The sequence below is a fragment of the Nicotiana sylvestris genome, chromosome 4 (assembly GCF_000393655.2).
Source record: "Nicotiana sylvestris chromosome 4, ASM39365v2, whole genome shotgun sequence".
In the NCBI taxonomy this organism is placed as follows: domain Eukaryota; kingdom Viridiplantae; phylum Streptophyta; class Magnoliopsida; order Solanales; family Solanaceae; genus Nicotiana; species Nicotiana sylvestris.
This window is the reverse complement of record NC_091060.1, coordinates 70,430,116-70,451,489: the sequence shown is the minus strand read 5'-3', so window position 1 is coordinate 70,451,489 and position 21,374 is coordinate 70,430,116.

Below are 21,374 nucleotides of genomic sequence, written 5' to 3'. Positions count from 1 at the left end.
GATGACAAACTTATAATTGATATTCCCCCTGAGAACCAGATGTCCACATTGTTCCCCCTATGAATCAGCCATATTCCTTATGAGAACCGAACCTAAGGAGCTGATCACAACTGGTTCCTCAAGACTATTTGGAAAATTATCAAAACTCAAAGTACCATAACTTATCAATTTCCCCCTTTTTGATGAATGACAAACCTAGAATTATTTCCCCTGAGAATCAGATTCCGTACATGCACTGATCACATCTGGTCCATACCTAGTACATTGAGAATGTTTGTCATCATCAAAACATGACATAGTGTAACTTAGATCAGTTTTCCCCTTTTAGATGATGACAAACTCAAAATTATTATTCCTCTTGAGAACCAGATTCCTAACATGTTTCCCTGTGGATCAGACCTATAATCAACATATTATCAGCAACGTTTCCCCTGCGAAGCAGAGCCATCTTTCATGCATAACACAACATATCAATTCGATTATGTTCCTCCCCCATGTTGACACCAATATAAATTTCATGCATAGTTATCTCCAGAGCTAAATTTCACACCCATGTTGACACCTATATAACTTCCCCCTTTTGGCATCATCGAAAAGAATAACATAAGAAGCACAACCAAAAAGAAGTTCAACAACATTAACTCAGGCCACTTGGGCAACACAACATAAACAATAACAAGAACAACAAGTAAATTTCAATGCACAAAATAGAGTGATTGCCCATACTGGAGTAATTATAATAAAAGCACAGTAGTTTCAACAATACATAATATAAAAATTTAAACAACTAAAGTACAAATGTCATAAAATATAGGGATCAAAAGAATATAAGAATCCAAGGGAATTTGGAAGGAGTGAAAGACATGGATCACTGGGCAGGAGGAAAAGTAAGGGGCTAAGGCCTTGATGAGCTTGTCCATTCGTTCATTTACTCTCATGTGATCAGTGATCATATGCTCTACTTGTTTCCTCAATCTTTTATTCTCACCCTTCAACTTAGTATTCTATTATGCTGAGGGTCTATGAGGACCTGGTGCTCAACCTATCTGAGTAGGCTGAACCATCAATCAGATCACCAAGAATCTCCCCAAGCTTCTTCTCATCAAGAACAAACTCAGTCTCATGCACATATAACATCAGAGTGTCATATAAAACATAGAACTTTTTACTTCTTATTCATAAACGTTGGGTCTTGGAGGAACAAAGAGGTGATTCTATTTTTTGAACTCAACAATGTCAAGAAGTTCCTCCATGTTTCAGCAATATCAAAGTCAACACTCTACCTAACAACACTTTTTGAGACTTTAGAGTCTTCTACCTCTCCAAACCTGATAACTCAACCTTTTGCTTCTATAATGAACCAGGTTCCTCACTTACACTATCCTTTCTATCCCTGAGCTACCATGTCTCTCTCTTTCTCTTCTTAATCTGTTCACCCTTATCATTCGTTGCATCTTTCTCAGCCAACTTTCCTTTTTCCATTTTTTTACAAATAGAAATTCTTCCACTTCATCCTCTCTTCCACAATCACCACATCAGCAGGTTACACCACTTCATCATCAATTAGCCTACTTTTCTCAATCCTTTTTACTGGATCAGAGGTTTATTTAAGTACATAACTCAAGAGAAAAAGATCATCATTAGAATTAACATCCTAAGAAGAATTTTAGGGACCCGGTCCCTCATTCAGTTCCCCTCTTTTTCAGCACATTCACCAATTCCTCCATCCTTCAAGGCTTCTACAAACCCAACAACAATTTCAGCCTCATGCTCTAGAATATTAGATATACCCCATTCCCTTTCCATTAAACTCTCAGCAAAATCTACCAAAAACTTCTTCTGGGTTTGATTTAGATAGAGTTAGGATTTTGGAAGGTGATAGAGTTAGGTTCATTTCTGACATATTTGGGGAGAAGGATTCTATTTGAGACAAGGTTGATTTTGGTTTTGAAGAAAAGAATCGGTTTTAGTTGAGTGTAAGATAAAGAAGTGCCTTTTTGGGGCAACGAGTCAGTTCAGAAAAGGTTTAACCTTTTGGACTTTAAAAGTTAGGAGGAGAGGCAGGAGAAAGGCAGAAATAAATTAATGACATGACACTTCAGCAGGTTAAAAAGGCATATAAGTATTGGAGAGACTACTAACCTGAGCCACAGGAACTAGGTTCCTTGACGGGTTTTGAAAATTTTGAGCAAAGACTCCTAGAAGTGCAATGTCACTCTTACTTGTTTTTGTCATGAAACAGCCATATGTGTATATTTGTAACAGTATAGATTTGAGTTAGAAGTCGTCGAAAAACACTTTTTAGCACTGTACCTTTCCTTTTTAACATAGCCAATCATTGAGGGACCATGTCCTTAATTGAGCTTGATCAACCCCAACTCTAGACGATTTCTTTCAAAATGTTCCCTGCTCAGTGCCTTGGTGAAGATGTCTGCTACCTTGTCCTCCGTCTTCCAAAACTTCATACAAATCAGAAATTTTTCAATATTATCCCTCAAGGAGTGATGTCGCACATGAATGTGCTTTGTCCTCTTGTATTGTACCAGGTTCAAGCTGTAAATTCCCCAAAGTCTTCAAGATATTGCTTGATCTGTACTAGTTGAGCCCAACAAGAAGCAACAACCACGTATTCAACTTCAGCAGTAGGAAGAGCCACACATTTTGTTTTTTTTTACCCCATGAGATCAAGAATGACCCCAAAAAATGTGCCGTTCCATATGTGCTATTTTATCATCCAGATATTCAACATAATCAGCATTAGCATATCCAACCAATTCATTGTTATCTCCCGAGGGATAGTAGAGAACTAGGTCCTGCATCCCTTTGAGATATCTTAGGATTCTCTTGGCAGCTTTCAGATGTGATTCCTTTGGATTGGATTGAAACCCAGCACATAGATCCACACTAAAAACAATATCTGGTCTGCTACAGAAGTGACCCTATGATACCTCTATACATTGTCTGATTTATAGGGGAACCAAGTTCATCCATTCTAGATAAGTAGCTGTGGCAATGGGAGTGTCAATGATTTTTTGATGTCTCCATGTCAAATCTCTTCAGGAGCTTCTTGATGTACTTATGTTGTCTTATCATTGTCCACTTGGGAGTTTTCTTCACTTGCAAATCTAAGATGAAATTCAGTTCCTCCATCGTACTCATTTCTAACTCACTTCCCATAAGTTTTGCAAATTCTTCACATTGAGAGTCAACTGATGCTCCAAATATGATGCCATCAACATAGATCTGCACAATGAGTAGGTTCCTTCCTCGTTTCTTCAATAAAAAGGTGTTGTCAATTTTCCCTCTGGTAAAACCATCATCTAAAAGGAATTTTGACAACCTTTCACACCAAGCATGTGGAGCCTAGTTCCTATAACAATTTTGTCAGCAGATTGTGGAACTAGGTTCCACACACTGTTCCTCTCAAGTTGACGTAGCTCTTCTTGCATAGCTGTAATCAGTCAGCATCTTTCAATGCTTCCTTGATATCTTTAGGCTCTATTTAAGAGAGAAAGGCTGAAAAGGCACGTGAGTTTCTTGTCTTTGATCTAGTTTGAATTCTTAGCAGCTGGAGTTCCATGTACAACATCCACAACTCTATTTTCTGCTTCAGATATTGTGATTGAGGGACCAGGTTCCTCTATGTCGGCTGGAGTCTCATCTTCAGTTTTGAGGAAGAAGGTCCATGTAAATCTAGAGTAATCATCCATAATGATTAAAATATGTACCTCTTTCCTCCTCTACTTGGTATCTTCATAGGTCCACATAGATCTATATGGAGGAGATCAAGTGGCCTTGAGATGCTAACTTCCCTTTTTTGGGCTTGAAAGATGATCTGACTTACTTTCCTTTACACATGCATCACACACCCTGTGATCCTAGAAGCTTGACTTGAGCAGACCACGAACCAGGTCCTTCTTGACTAATTTATTCAGCAGCATGAAACTTGCATGACCCGGCCTTCTATGCCATAGCTCAGCATTATCATTAACAGCACTCAGACAGCTAAGATCCCCTTATCACAGATTTGAGAAATACCCAGCAAGCTACACTTTAACCCTTTACGAAGTACGCATTTTCAATAGAGAGGGGAAGAAAATTCTCGATCCTTCCAGCTCCCAGAATGTATCCCTTCTTGCCATTTTCAAAGGATACACTCCCTCCTTGCAGGGCCTTGAGTGAGAGAACATCATTCATTCTTCTAATTTTATGCTTAGAGCAGCCACTATCCATGTACCATTTTTGCTTTTGACTCTAACTTCAGCCTACACACTAAAGCAATGATTAGACTTAGCAACCGAAACCAGTTAGGATCCCTTATAATGATAGAACTAGTGGATCAAACTTCTTTTTGCCTATGCAGGCAACACATATTTTCTTTTTTGGGAACTAGGTTCCTCATCAGTACGCCTCTTTTCAACAAAAACTTTGTTTTCTGCAAAGACTGAATTTTAACTTTACAAGAGTCCCTGTAATGACCAGTTTGACCATAGTGAGTGCACAACCTATTAGCAGCCACAGTTACATACTTGCTATGGGGATTATAGGAGATTTTAACCTTTTGGAACCCGATGCCTTGCATGTTTCCACCATTACTCTTGTACATAGACGTTATTATATTAGAGGACCGGGTCCATTTAAGTGACTTATGAAGATCATTTTTAACCCTTTTTAAATCCTCCTGAAGTTGTCTATTCTTTTTAAGCTCGGTAACAAGATTTGTTTTAACTTTCTCAACCTCACTCTTAAGCTCAAGTTGAGCCCTACTAGCCACTTCCTCTCCCTCAGTGATGTCCATCCATTTTTTTGTTTGTTTTTTCAGCAAGTTATGTTCTATAGTTACTTCTTCCACTTATTCCCTTCAATCTACAATGGAAACTACCATATCATCCCTTTTTTGCTCAGTAGCACCAATTTTCTCTACTAAAGTATCACGCCCCAACCTCGGGAGGCGCGACCGGTGGTCAATCGAGTAAATCCCAACCGAGCAAGCCTTACTCATTCATTTCTACCCAATTCAATACGGTTAAGTGAACCATGCTTTCGTTTATTTAGATAATAGCAAAATCGAACATTCGCATTATTAATCCATTTTCATGTCACAAACCTAAAACCATGGTTAAGTTTCAAAATTTCATACAGTTAAAGTTTAGAAGAACTAGAGTGCAAAGAAATCATAAGAACAATAAAGATTCAAATAAGCACCACGTCAATAATATAAGAGATTCACATAGTTCTAACATAATTTCTGAAATTTGTAGATTGGGGCATTCCATATCGTTGCATCATCATCCACATTACCACCGCTTCCTTGAGCGGAGTCCGATCACGGCTCGATCGGCTAAGCCGTCTTACTAAGGCGTTACCCTTATTTTATTCTCACTTTCCAGTTTCAATTATCAATACATTACCACCATGTGTGTATAACATGGGGTCCGATCACGACCCGATCGGCTAAGCCGTCTTACCAAGACGTTACCCTTATTTCATTCTCACTTCAATCTTTGGTTTCACATGTATTAGTTCCTCGACACTTGGGGCCACAATTACCACGTTCCATAACTCACATTTCACATTATTTTTATTTTCAACATTTACCTTGCCATTCAAGACCATAGGCACACATAAAAGCAGTTTAAGTTATAAGCACAGAGAGGAATTCATCTAGTTCAGCATATTAATCACCATATAACCTTGAGTTGACATTTATATATTTAGCACATAGCTTATATTTTCTACATATCCTCAATTTACAACGAATAACACATTACACCACATCAATTCATTTGACATAACAAGTATCACATCAATCAAATTTTAGACTTACAACATTTGCACAGGCACCATGGAGGCTCAATTTCTAAGAGGAGAGGGTTTTAGCCATACATAGCTCAATAGAGCTTTCCTTAAATCCTTATAAAAAATTCCATAATTCCCTAGCAACTTTGATCTATTTTATGAAAATTACAAGTTGAACCAAGAATTAGAGGCATGAATAGAATTCTAGCTCATTTAAGTAAATTATCAAGCACTAAGCGTGCACAGTAATTTTAGGACCCTTTTGTGAGAGATTTTCATCATCCTATACCACAATTATTATCTCTTTTGGTTCACAACCTCCCCATACCCCATTATCTTTTATGCATGCAAGATTATCAACCCTTATACCCATGAACCCACTTGCTAATCACTTATTTTAATGGAAATTTCGAAATTATAGATAAGGTTTAAAGTTCTTACCTCTTAGGGTGAAGACCTAACAATTTCACTTGATAATCTTCAAAGATTTGGGGCAAGAATTAAGTGGGGACTTGATGAAGATCACTCCCTCTCTCTAGAACTTCCTCTCTCACTCTAAATGCAATGGTAGAACAGAAAAATGGTCTAATGGGTGTTTTTTAATGGAATGGGGTCGGGTTTTAAAAGTTAGAAAATAGGAGCCCCGACACAATTTGCGATCGCTTAATGGACATGCGGCCCGCAAAATGGACCGCGAAAATGGTCCCAAAACCTGGACAAACTGTATGGGTATGCGATGAAAATGTGGTCCGCATACTTGATCTGCGGTCTCATAATGCACCGCAGAACTTCCCTTCACAAAAATTCCAAGGGGATTATGCGTTGACTATGCGGCCCGCATATTGATTATGCGATCGTATAATTAGCCGCATAGTTGACCTCAAATTAACCATCACACTGACTGACTCTACGATGACTATGCTATCCGCATACCTATTATGCGACCGCATAATGGACCGCAGAAATGCGCTTTTCTAGAAAACATAATTTCTTAACTTTTTAGTGCACAGATCAATCCAAAGGGTCCGAACTGTGGTGAGAAAGCTCGCCACAAAGAATTTTATGAACTCCTAACACATGATCCTAACTTGGCACCACGTGATTCGGGTTTTTGAGTAGAAATTTTCACGGGGCCTTACATCCTCCCCCACTTAAGATCATTCATCCTCAAATGAGGATTAAGGTTCACTTATTAGCATTCTCTATGCAACCTTAGCTTTTCACAACATGAAACATATCAGCAGCCCCAAATTGGCTAACTCCCCAAATTTCCAAAAAATTTGCCAGAATTTTCTTTGTAACTAGGCTTATCCACCTGTCAGAGGGCCCTAGATACATTTCCTAACAACATATACATGTTCCATAGACGTAACATAACTTGTACAACACCAACCATAGTCGCATATGCAACATATATAACCAAAATGGAACAGTTTTACATAGATCAAACCAAAAGATAAGAGTTCATAGGAACCAAATGCATAAAGCTATTACATGACTATTCAAACAAATGTGGGTACTTCTTTCTCATTTCTTCCTCGGCTTCCCAAGTGGCTTCCTCAACCTGTTGTTCCGCCATAACGCTTTTACGGAGGCAATTTCCTTATTTCTCAATTTCCGGACTTGCCTATCAGGAAATGGCAACTGGAACTGCTTCATATGATAGTTCTTCATTGACATCAATAGTATCAACTGGCACAATAGTGGACGGATCTCCCACTACCTTCTTCAACATAGGCACATGGAAGACCGGATGTACTAATGACATCTCGGGTGGTAGCTCGAGCTTGTATGCCACCTGACCAATCCTCTGAATAATTCTGTACGGTCCGACATATCTCGGGCTTAATTTCCCTTTCTTTCCAAATCGCATGATACCCTTCACGGGGGAAACTTTCAAAAATACCCAATCATCCTCTTTGATCTCCAAATCTCTACGACGCACATCCGAATAAGACTTTTGGCGACTCTGATCAGTATTTAACCTCTCTTTAATAATCTTGACTTTATCCATAGCCTGATGTACGAGGTCCGGCCCTATCAATTTCGCTTCTCCAACCTCAAACCACCCAATGGGAGACCTACATCTTCTACCATACAATGCCTCGAACGGTGCCATCTGGATACTAACATGGAAGCTGTTATTGTAAGCAAATTCTATGAGTGACAAATGGTCATCCCAGCTACCTTTGAAATCAATTGTACAAGCACGCAACATATCCTCAAGCATCTGAATAGTCCGCTCTGCTTGCCCGTCAGTTTGAGAATGGAAAGTTGTGCTAAGATTTACCTGTGTACCTAAACCTTGCTGAAATTTCTTCCAAAAGTTGGCAGTGAACTGAGCCATTCGATTTGAAATGATTGAGATTAGAGTGCCATGCAACTTGACTATTTCTTTGATATACAACTGAGCATACTGTTCCGTTGTGTTAGTAGATTTAACTGGCAAGAAGTGCGCCGATTTCGTGAGTCGATCCACGATTACCCAAATTGAGTTGAACTGACACGGAGTGCGTGTTAACCCTACCACAAAATCCATGTTAATCATATCCCATTTCCACATTGGAATTTCTATGCTTTGGTCCAATCCACCAGGCCTCTATGTTCGGCCTTCACTTGCTGACAGTTTGGACATTTTGCCATAAAGTCCGCCACATCCTTTTTCATGTTATTCCACCAATAAACTTCCTTGAGGTCATGATATATTTTCGTAGAACCTGGGTGCACGGAATACCTGGAAGTGTGAGATTCTGCCGTGATCCTCTCCCAAAGACCGTCAATATCCGGAACACATAGGCGGCCTTGCTACTGTAGGGTACCATCATCCATGCCAAAGGAAAAAGCTATGGTCTTGTGTTTATGTCCCCTCTTTCAGTTGTGCTAACAATGGATCATTAAATTACTTCTCTTTCACTTCTGCCATAAGCGATGATTCAGCCCTATTTTGCACAATCACTCCTCCTTCATTAGAGTCCGCAAGGCATACTCCCAAACTAGCCAACTGGTGAACCTCCCTGGCCAACGACCTCTGATATGCCACCAAATGAGCCAAACTTCCCATAGATTTTTGACTAAGAGCATCCACTACAACATTAGCCTTTCTCGGGTGGTAGAGAATATCAATGTCATAGTCCTTGAGTAAATCTAGCCATCTTCTTTGTCTCAGATTCAACTCCTTCTGTTTGAAAATATATTGAAGGCTCTTGTGGTCCGTAAATACATCCACATGCACCCCATACAAATAATGTCGCCAAATCTTTAGTGCAAACACCACTGCCGCAAGCTCTAAGTCATGGGTTTCATAGTTCTTTTCATGATTCTTGAGTTTCCTAGAAGCATAGGCTATAACCTTGCCGTGTCGCATTAACACACCCCCAAGCCCGATCCTTGAAGCATCACAATACACCACAAATCCCTCTGTACCTTCTGGCAGGGCTAATACCGGTGCTGTAGTCAATCTTGATTTCAATTCTTGGAAACTCCTTTCACAAGCATCAAACCATTAAAATTTAACTGCTTTCTATGTTAATTTAGTCAATGGAGAGGCAAGAGTGGAAAACCCCTCCACAAATCTCCTATAGTACCCAGCTAAACCTAAGAAACTGCGAATCTCCGTTGGAGTGGTAGGTCTAGGCCAATTCTTCACTGCTGCAATCTTCTGAGGATCAACCATAATTCCTTCCTTGGAAACGACATGACCCAAGAATGCAACAGATTCAAGCCAAAATTCACATTTTTAAAATTTTGCATAAAGTTGATGTTGCTGAAGAGTCTGTAGAATTGCCCTAAGATGGTCGGCATGGTCCTCCCGACTTTGGGAATACACAAGAATATCGTCGATGAACACTATTACAAAGGATTCTAGAAAAAGCTTGAAGACTCGATTCATAAGATCCATGAAAGCTGCTGGGGCATTTGTTAGCCCAAATGACATCATCAGAAATTTGAAGTGCCCATACCGTTTTCTAAAAGCTGTTTTTGGAATATCCTACTGCCTTATCTTCAAATTTGATGATACCCGGACCGCAAGTCAATTTTTGTAAAACACGTCCCACCTTGCAATTGATCAAACAAGTCGTCTATTCTTGGTAGAGGATATTTATTTTGGATTGTGACTTTGTTGAGTTGCCGGTGGTTAAGGCGACCCATCTTTCTTTCTTACAAACAAGACCAGTACGCCCCACGATGACACACTCGGCCGGATGAAACCCTTTTCTAGCAAATCCTTCAATTGTTCCTTTAGCTCTTTCAATTCTGCTGGTGCCATTCTGTAAGGTGGAATTGATATAGGCTGCATGCTTGGCATCACATCGATCCCAAAATCAATCTCCCTGTATGGTGGAATCCTAGGTAGCTCATCTGGAAAGACATCCAAAAATTCATTCACAACGGGTATAGACTCAAGGCTAGGTACCTCGGCATCGGTCTCCGTAACACGGACTAAATAATAGATACACCCCTTCTTGATCATTTTTGCGGCCTTAAGGTAGGAAATAAAACGACCTTTAGGCACTACATTATCTCCTTTCCATTCAACAACGGGCTCATTGGGAAATTCAAGCCTCATGGCTCTAGTCCGACAATCAAGTTTGGAAAAGCATGAATAAAGCCAATCCATTCCCATTATTACATCAAAATCGACCATCCCTAATTCAATAAGATCGGCCATGGTATTTCTACCCCGCACCATAACAACACAACCTCTGTAAACTCGAGCAGCCGTAATAGACTCACCAACCGGAGTAGACACCGAAAATGGCTCATGAAACTAATCCGGTTCTATCCCAAATTCCATAGAAACAAAAGGGGTAACATAGGACAAGGTGAAACCGGGGTCAATAAGTGCATACACATCATGAGATTGGACAGTAAGAATACCTGTAACAACATCTGGAGAAGCCTCTACAGTCCGGCGACCACTCATAGCATAGAACCAGCTGGGTCCTCCTGAACTTTGCGCTCCACCCCTAGCTACACCACGCACTGTGGGTGCTGGGGTACCTCGAGCTAGAGAGGGGGCTGAGGATGTAGCAGCTGCTGGGCTGGCTGGCTGAGCTGTGCCCCTACCCGCTCCCTGGCAGGATGTATGACAATGCTTCTGAATGTGGACCCTCATCCCACATCCATAGCATATGGGTAACTCCAATTAGCAAATCCCTGAGTGCATCTTCCCGCACATGGGTCACGGGGACCTCTGCTGCTGCTGGGATCTCTCTCCTGACCGACCCTGCTGATAGGATCCTCTATTGCCCTGACTAGGCCTGAAATGACTCCACTACTGCTGCTGGCTGGGCCTTGCTGGTGGTGCACTAGCCGAAGACTGTGCAACAGACTGGGATGACCCTAATGATCCTCCCCTGAAAGCTAATCTTCCCCCACCGAGTGACTCACCCATGTTGCCCGTATACCGGGTCTTTCTGTTACCCTCTCTCTCCATTCTGTTCTTTAGTTTATGGTTCTCTGTGGCCTGAACAAATGCTACCATCTTCCCATAATTCATGTCTGAATTCATTGCAGCCGTAGAAGCCTTATTAATAGTCAAAGGATTTAGGCCCTGAACAAACTGATGCACCCTGGCCTCCATTGTGGGCAACATATGAGTGGCATACTTGGACAGGCGAGCAAACTCCATGTGGTACTCCTACACACTTCTGCTACCTTGCTTCAAATTCTCAAACTCTGCTGCCCGGGCTGCCCTCTTCCCAGCAGGCAAGAAATGATCTATAAAGGCATCAACAAACTCGCTCCACATCATCGGAGTGCTCCCCTCCTCACGGGAATCTTCCCACAACTCAAACCACGAATAGGCCACCCCTTTCAGACGATAGGCAGCCAACTCACTCTCTCTGTCTCAGTTGCACTCATAACCCTGAGGGTCTTGTGCATCTCATCAATAAAATCCTGAGGGTCTTCTTCTGCATTGGCACCCGTAAACACTGGAGGGTCTAATTGATGAAATCTGTTCACCCTGGAACTAGTTGAATCCCCTTGTTGGCTGGATGAACTAGGCACAACATTTGACCTCTGGGCCTGAGAGGCCACTAGCTGGGTCAACATCTGAATAGATCCCCTAATATCCCCATCAGAAATACCAGAACCGGAAGCTGGAGCTGGAGGCGGGATAAGAGTATCAATGGGAGGGATAGGGGTACCTCCGCAGGTGTAGGAACTGGGGTAGTCTGCTCTGGAATAGAAGAACCAGGCAGGGTGATAGCAGGGCGACTACCCTCACCCACAGTATCAAGCAATGAATCATCAGCCACTCCTGAGGTGGCATTGACTTCTTGGATAATTCTTGCTTTATTCTTAGGTTCCATTTACTGAAAGATAGAACAACGCACTAGTTAAAGGGGGAATAATTTCATAACAAGTCTTGCCACACGATCCAGAATACCAAAGAAAGGTGTTATTCCTAAATACCCAAGTAGCCTCCAACTTATAGATGTGGTCGACTTCACACCGATAAGAAGGACTCTACTAGACATAGCTCTAAGACATCCTAGGACACTTTAAAACCTTAGGTTCTGATACCATGTTTGTCATGCCCCAACCTCGGGAGGTGCGACCGACGCTCAATCGAGTAAATCTCAACTGAGCAAGCCTTACTCATTCATTTATACCCAATTCAATATGGTTAAGGGAACCATACTTTCATTTATTTAGATAATAGCAACATCGAACATTCGCATTATTAATCCATTTTCATGTCACAAACCTAAGACCATGGTTAAGTTTCAAGATTTAATACAGTTATAGATTAGAAGAACTAGAGTACAAAGAAATCATAGGAGCAACAAAGCATCAAATAAACACCACGTTAGTAATATAAGAGATTCACATAGTTATAACATAATTTCTGAAATTTATAGATTGGGGCATCCATATCGTTGCATCATCATCCACATTACCACTGCTTCCTTGAGCGGAGTCCGATCATGACCCGATTGGCTAAGCCGTCTTACTAAGACGTTACCCTTATTTCATTCTCACTTTCTAGTTTCAATTATCAATACATTACCACCATGTGTGTATAACATGGCGTCCGATCACGACCCGATCGGCTAAGCCGTCTTACCAAGGCGTTACCCTTATTTCATTCTCACTTCAATCTTTGGTTTCAAATGTATTAGTTCCTCGGCACTTGGGGCCACAATTACCACATTCCATAACTCACATTTCACATTATTCCCATTTTCAACATTTACCTTGCCATTCAAGATCATAGGCACATACAAAAGCAGTTTAAGTTATAAGCACAGAGAGGAATTCATCTGGTTCGGCATATTAATCACCATGTAACCTTGACTTGACATTTAGACATTTAGCATATAGCTCATGTCTTCCACACATCCTCAATTTACAACGAATTACACATTACACCACATCAATTCATTTGACATAACAAGTGCCACATCAATCAAATTTTGGACTTACAACATTTGCACGGGCACCATGGAGGCTCAATTTCTAAGAGGAGGGGTTTTTAGCCATACATACCTCAATAGAGCTTTCCTTAAATCCTTATAAAAATTCCGAAATTCCCTAGCAACTTCGATCTATTTTATGAAAATTACAAGTTGAATCAAGAATTAGAGGCATGAATAGTATTCTAGCTCATTTAAGTAAATTATCAAGCATTAAGCATGTACAGTGATTTTAGGACTCTTTTGTGATAGATTTTCATCATCCTATACCATAATTGTTATCTCTTTTGGTTCACAACCTCGCCATACCCCATTATCTTTTATGCATGCAAGATTATCAACCCTTATACCAATGAACCCACTTACTAATCACTTATTTTAATGGAAATTTCGAAATTATAGACGAGGGTACAAGTTCTTTCCTCTTAAGGTGAAGACCTAACAATTTCACTTGACAATCTTCAAAGCTTTGGGGCAAGCATTAAGTGGTTACTTGATGAAGATCACTCCCTCTCTCTCTAGAACTTCCTCTCTCATTCTAAATGCAATGATATAACAAAAAAATGGTCTAATGGGTGTTTTTTAATGGAATGGGGTCAAGTTTTAAAAGTTAAAAAATAGGAGCCCCGACACGATTTGGGATCGCATATGCGATCGCATAATGGACATGCGGCCTGCAAAATAGACCGCAAAAATGGTCCCAAAACCTGGACAAACTGTATTGGTATGCAATGAAAATACGGTCTGCATACATGTTTTGCGGTCTTATAATGCACCGCAGAACTTCCATTTACAAAAATTCCAAGGGGATTATGCGATGACGATGCGGTCCGCATATTGATTATGCCACATAGTTGACCTCATATTAACCATCACACTGACTGACTCTGTGACGACTATGCAGTCCACATACCTATTATGCGACCGCATAATGGACCGCAAAAATACAATTTTCTGGAAAACATAATTTCTTATCTTTTTAGTGCATAGATCAATCCAAAGGGTCTGAACCGAGCTCGTCACAATGAATTTTGCGGGGCCTTACATAAAGTATTCTTTTCTTTGCTAAAGATCTCTATGGTTTCCTTCAAGTCAACAACCACTACCATCAAATCATCTCTAGATTGTTCAGCATCTCCTAGCTCTATGATTAGGGCATCTTTAAAAAAACTATAATATGTATCAATTATTCTTCGAAGAGTAGGACTTTAGATTTCTCTGAACATCCCTGAAATTTACCTCATCATTGTCATCCTCTTCATCTTTATCGGACTGAGCCATCAATGCAAAAAATGAATCATATTCCTTTGCTTCATATTCCACTGTCATCATGGAGCTCTTTCCTGCATCTGGTTCCTCTTCTGATTCACTGGACGAGTCTCCCCATGCAATAAGAGCTTGCTTCACAACATTGTCAGCTGCAATTTTTTGGTTGAATTGTTTGTCAGGAATCAGGTTCCTTTTTGCTACTTTGTCAGAGTTGTGTTTGTAATGCTCTTTTTTCAGAAGTGGGAAGTCTTTGACGAAATTCCCTGGTTTTCCGCACTTGTGACAACAGTCATTTTCTTTGAAATTCATGCTGGAACTTCCTTTCTTTGTGATCTCACAATTTTTACAATCCATCTTCTGAAATCTTTATGGTCTATTAGTTGATTGACTTTCCTCGAAGTTTGGTGGAGCATCCATGTAGATCTTTTTTAGGTGTTATCTTTTTAGAAAGAACCTGCTCTGATACCAATTGTTAGAAACTAAGCATCCGCCAGACTGTATAGAGAACCGGGTTCTCTATAAGTTTCCAGTGAAGACACTAATGAACCAAACTCTATAGGGATCTGGTCCTATATCAGTTCCTACAGTGCTAACTACTGAACCAGTATGTAAATGAGACACATGATAATTTCTCACTGTATAGAGAACCAGATTCTCGTTAAGTTCCCACTGTAAGCAACAGACTGTAAAACCAACCATTATAGGGAATCAGGTTCTCTAATTGTTCCCACAGTAGCTCGGCAGTAAGTAAAGAACACAGAAGATTTTTACGTGGAAAAATCCCAACTCAAGGGGACAAAAACCACGACCTACACTTGTAGGCTTTCAACTTCACTAACTTGTAAACACCTATTACAAGCCACTTTGTAATAACTTTATTACAAAGGATTCAACTCAACTAACTTGTGGTACACTCATCACAAGCCACTTTGTGACTCTTTATTTACAAAGACTTTAACTAATTTGTGATACTCTCACCACAAGACACTTTGTAACTCTCTAGTTATAAAAACTTTAATCACTCTAACTTGTAATAATACTATTACAAGCCACTTTGTAATAAATCTATTACAACGACATCACAACTCGACTAACTCTAGCCAAGACACAAACTTAGAGGGTTTGTGATTTTAGGTTTCCTAAAACATAGCTTCTAAGAAAGCAAGATAGGAGTTACAAATGAAGAAAAAATAACAAAGACTCAACAAACCTAAAGACTTAAGATATCTTCAATCTTGGATCTCATCCTTGAGGTTGCAACAACTTTGTTCTTGAGAGAAGTTGTGGCAAACACTTGAGAGAATATTTTTTTTTTCTGATTTTGCAAGTCTTGAAAGAATGTCTTGTGCCTTGAACCAAGTTTATACTACAAAAGACATTACAATGGTGATGTCAAATCTTGGTTAGTACATGCCTTTTCCCAATGGTAAGTGACTGCTGCACTGTCTACTGCACTGTCACGTGTACAATTGTATGCAGTCACTTTCTGCAGTTGTTTTCCAGCTTTATAGTTGACTTATACTTTTGTCAGGGGAACACCAAGGGATCAGGTCCCTAATTTGGCTCCTGTGAATCTAAAGGCATACTGCCCTAGATTATCTTGAATGATTGTACCAGGCATGCTTCAAGTCTTTTATCTAGTTCTCTCATGAAGTAAGTTATTTTACCTTCTTTGATTGCATTTATATGTGTGTGGTATCACTTACAATGATGTAAGCAAGGTAGGTAAAAAGCCTTTCATAGAAAGTTGACCAATGCACTGTTCCTGTGCAGTAGCGTGTGCAGGCAGCAACTTTCCTGCTGGAGAGTTGACTTCATACAATCTCCTCGGGAACTGGTACGAACTAGTTCCCTCAACTGTTCCTTCCACTTTGAAGAGTTGAATTATATCCCACGCTGGATCCCAACATGGAACTTTGTCATCTCAAGGTCTTGTAAATATGTAACAGGTTCCTTATCTGGTTCTGGATGGTAAGTTTATTAAATCATCAAAACATAAAGAAAATTACTTATGCCCAAGGTAATTGTAACCTATCAACTGGATAAGCTATCTGAGCGTGCCTATAAGGACGTCCCATGCTGTGGTAGAACTGACCCTAGAAGAAACACTGCTGACCACTCGATCCATAAGGCCTCTTGGCCTCCCTCTCACCATGCTCCTGGCTGCGGACCATCTCTATCTGCTGAGCAATATCGTCCACCTCATCGAAAGTAGTACCAGATAGCCTCTCCCTTGTCATATGGAACCGTAGTTGATATGTGAGGCCATCAATAAACCTTCTAATCCTATCCCTATCAGTGGGAACCAACCAAACTACGTGACGAGCCAACTCTGAAAACCTCATCTCATACTGAGTCACAGACATGCCCTCTTAACATAGCTGCTCAAACTGCCTGCGTAGCTCATTTTTACGAGACTGTGGTACAAACTTGTCTAGAAAGGGAACAGAGAACACTTGCCATGTAAGTGATGCTTCACCGACCGACTTGCACCTCTCATAAGCCTACCACCATCTGAAGGCAGCCTCAGTAAACTGAAAAGTAGTGAATGAGACCCTACTGGTCTCCAGAATACCTGTCGTGCGAAGAATCCGATGGCACTTATCCAAGAAGACATGGTCATCCTCTGACTCAGCCCTGCTAAATGATGGAGGCTAGAGCCTCCCAAATCTCTCCAGTCTCCTCTGCTCATCATCAGTCATAACGGGGACCACATGGGTATGAACAACTACAAGCGGTTGGGCTGTTGGTACCCACGGTGTGTAAAGTCCCTGTATCACCTGCTCTGGAGTATGGGCGGCAGGAGTCTAAGTACCTCCACCGGCCCGAGAGGTGGCTGCTGTGGCCGAAATAAAAACTGCTTGAGCAAGGCTAGTGCACACAGTCAAAGTCTGATTCAAGGCCTCCTGAAGGCCTAGAATCACGATAGGCACAACTAGTGCCTGAGCTAGCCCCACTGGCTCAACTGTATCTATTAGCTGCTCCTTTTGTTTGCACGTTCTACTCTAGCTGTTGTACGAGCTGTACCTCTGCCGCTACCGTGGCCCCTATCGTGACCTCTGCCTCTTGCGGATCTAGCTGGTGGTACTGGTGGCAGTCCATCCTATTCGGTAGAACGTGTCCTCACCATCTATGAGAGAATAGAATAACAGAAGTTTAGTTACCGGATTCAACAAAATCATATGACAAGAATACAAGAATGTGAAGTTTCCTAAGGGTTCGGCAGTCTCCCTAAGATAAGTACAGACGTCTCCAAACTGATTTACAAGACTCTACTAAACTTACTCATGACTCATGTGACCAATGTAACCTAGGCTCTCAAACTAACCTGTCATGATCCAAACTAACCTGTCATGATGGCACCTATCATAGAACTACGCAAGCCGACTACTCAAACATTTCCAACACTCTAAAGCTATGAAAGATACAGAAACAGTTAAATTTAAGATATACCTTTTGAAAACATAATAAAAATCACAACTCATTACAAAATCTCTCCTAAAACCGGGGCATCACCGAGTACATGAGCATCTATATAGGGATATAGTCTGATACAATGTCTAGAGAATAAAAAAAACATAAAATTAAGATAAGGGAGGATAGTAAAGGTTTGTGGACGCCAAGCAGCTACCTCGATGATCTCTGTAAACCCGGACTCCGTAACTCAGCAACTGCCAAGACCGGAAGAACCTAGATCTGCACACGAGGTGCAGGGTGTAGCATGAGTACAACTAACTCAATAAGTAAAAAATCAAACCTTTGGACTAAAAGTAGTGACGAACCCGGCAAGTACAGTTCAATATAGAAATAACAGTATAGAAATGTAGGCATGCTTTCAAGTTCAATAGATAAACTTAAAATAAGTGAGTTAGATAAATTCTGAATGATATTGGGAATATAACCTCTCTACATCTACATGCTAATGCACATGTTGTATGCGATGCACCATGCTAACAGCCTCGTGTACTCACACTCTCAGAATACTCAATCACTTAGTATTATATATGGCCAATCCAGCCTAGGGAAGATCCATCCCAGATATATATACATCAACTGACAGTCAGTCACTCGGTATTGTATAAGGCCAGGGCAAGATCCATCCCCAAATATAATTTTTCGGACAAGATCCATGTCTTGGGAAGATCCACTACTCAATATAAATCAACTACGCTCACTGGCGGTGTATATATACACGAGAGGAGCTCCTTCAGCCCAAGCACTATCATAAGCCGAATCCAGGCATAAATCAAATAAATATGCTGCGACGTGCAACCTGATCCCATAAATGACACTCACAATCATGCCCTCGGCCTCACTCAATCATCATTCTCTCCACTCTATCTCTCTTGGGCTCACAATGTCATGAAACTAGCCCAAAAATGATGATATGATGTATCAATAAATAACGACAAAGACTGAGATATGATATGCAGTGAATAAATATGTCTGAGTACGAAATTGTAATGTAATCAATAAGTCAACATCAATAAATGACCATTATGGGTCCCAACAGTACTAGCATATAGCCTAAACATGATTTATAGCATGATTGGCACCTCAATTACTTTATCACAAGATGAAAACGCGGGTAACAACAAAATAAATCAACTATTCAGTTCCATGGAATCGACTAGGTCACGGTTCTTAGGGTGCACGCCCTCACACCCGTAACTTGGCATTGTATGTCACCTCAACACCAATCATATAACTCATAATTCTGGGTTTCGAACCCTCAGGGCCTAGTTTAGAAGTATTACTTACCTCAATCCGAGAAAATCTCTACTCCAACACACATTTGCCTTGCGAAACGGCCTCTGAATGACTCGAATCCAGCCACAAACAATGCGATACAATCAACACGGGCTAAAGGAATCTATTCCATAGGAAATTACTAAACTCTAAATCAAAAGTCAAAAAGTCAACTCAAAAGTAGGCCCTCGGGCCCATGTCTCAACATCCAATAATAGTCACAAAACTCGAAAGGCCATTCAACCATGAGTCTAACCATACCAAATTTACCATAATAATCCGACATCAAATCATCACTCAAATTCCCAAATCAAACTCTCCAAATCCCTAGCCTCAAACCCCCAAATTCGACCTCAAAATCACACAATCTAGGTGGATATATCAATAGGGAAACAAAATTATTGAATAAAAATGAGCACAAATGACTTACCTTAAGAAACCCCTTGAAAATTCTCTCAAAAAACACCCAATCCCGAGCTTGAAATGTTCAAAATGAAGAAAAATCGTGAACTCTTGAATATATGGTTTTGTCCAGCCTTTCGCTTATGCGGAAACTTAACCGCATCTGTAGCTTCACAGAAGCGACAATCCCCCCGCTTGTTTGGTGAACCACTAGAGTTGGGCTTCCGCTTCTACGGTCCTCTCCCTCGTATCTGCGTAATCGCAGGTGTAAATCCCCATAGCACCTGGCATACTTCTCTTCTGCGCCCATCACGCCGCACCTATGACCACGCAGGTGCGGAAACCTCCTCGCACCTACGACCACAGTCTTCCCCAATCGTGGTCACATCTGCGCTCCTCATCTTGCACCTACAATCAAAGCTCTATAGGTGCGATTACACTAGCAGACTTCCTGCTTCGCCCATGAACCAAGCCCCATTTTCAATCTGTTAACCATCCAAAATCAACTCGAGGCCCCCGGGACCTCAACCAAACATACCAACAAGTCCTAAAACACGATACAAACTTAGTGGAACCTTCTAATCACATCAAACAACATCAAAAATAGAAATCGCACCCCAATTAAAGCCTAGTAAAACTAAGGAATTCCAACTTCTACAAACGATGCCGAAACCTATCAAATTACGTCCGATTGATCTCAAATTTTGCACACAAGTCACAAATGACACCACAGACCTGCTCCAACTTCCAAAATTGGAATCCGACCCTGATATCAAAAATTCTCACTTCCGATCAAACTTTTCAAAAATTTACTTTTCACCAAGCCTAATTCAACTACGGACCTCCAAATCACAGTGTGGACACACTTCTAAGTCCAAAATCACCCAATGGAGCTAACAGAACCATCTAAACTCCATTACAGAGTAGTTTACATATAAGTCTACATTCGGTCAACTATTTCAACTTAAGCTTCCAACCTTGAGACTAAGTATCTCAATTCATTCCGGAATCTCTCCGGACCCGAACCGACTATCCCAGAAAGTCACAGAACAACTATAAATCACAAAAAGAGAAGTAAATAGGGGAATGAGACTACAACTCTCAAAACAACCCGTCCGGGTCATTATAAAGAATATGGGTGGTATGGATGCCTACAATAATGCAGGTTCAGATTGAACACATCTCCGAGCAAGTGATCCATTGTGTGGAACAAATAAGGGCAGTGGCCTAGTCTACACACAAAATTTATATATGGATTTAATGATATTGCATGAAGAAGAACCTTGTGCTAGGAAATAAGGAAAATAAGTAGCAATGTAGTAGCACCATGAGCAATTATAGGTGATTTTAATTGTGGGTTGCATAAGGATGATAGAACTGGGAGACCTGTACTAATGTCTGAAATTAAGCAATTCAGAGCTTGTGTGGCTGATTGTGGACTGCAAGAGCTAAGATCATCATGTGCTTATTTCACCTGGAACAACAAACAATAAGGGGAGGATAGAGTATATAGTAGGAATGATAAAGTGTTAGTGAAAACTAAATAGATAACCTTAATACTTGTATCTAAAGTCCAATATATGAATGACGGAATTTTTGATCACTGCCCAGCAATTATAAACTGGGAGAGTGGGAATCATAGGAGTAGGAGACAATTCAAATACTATAACATGTGGACAATGGCACCGCACTTCAAGGAGAAATCGAAAGGTAGCTAGGATGCAGAGATAT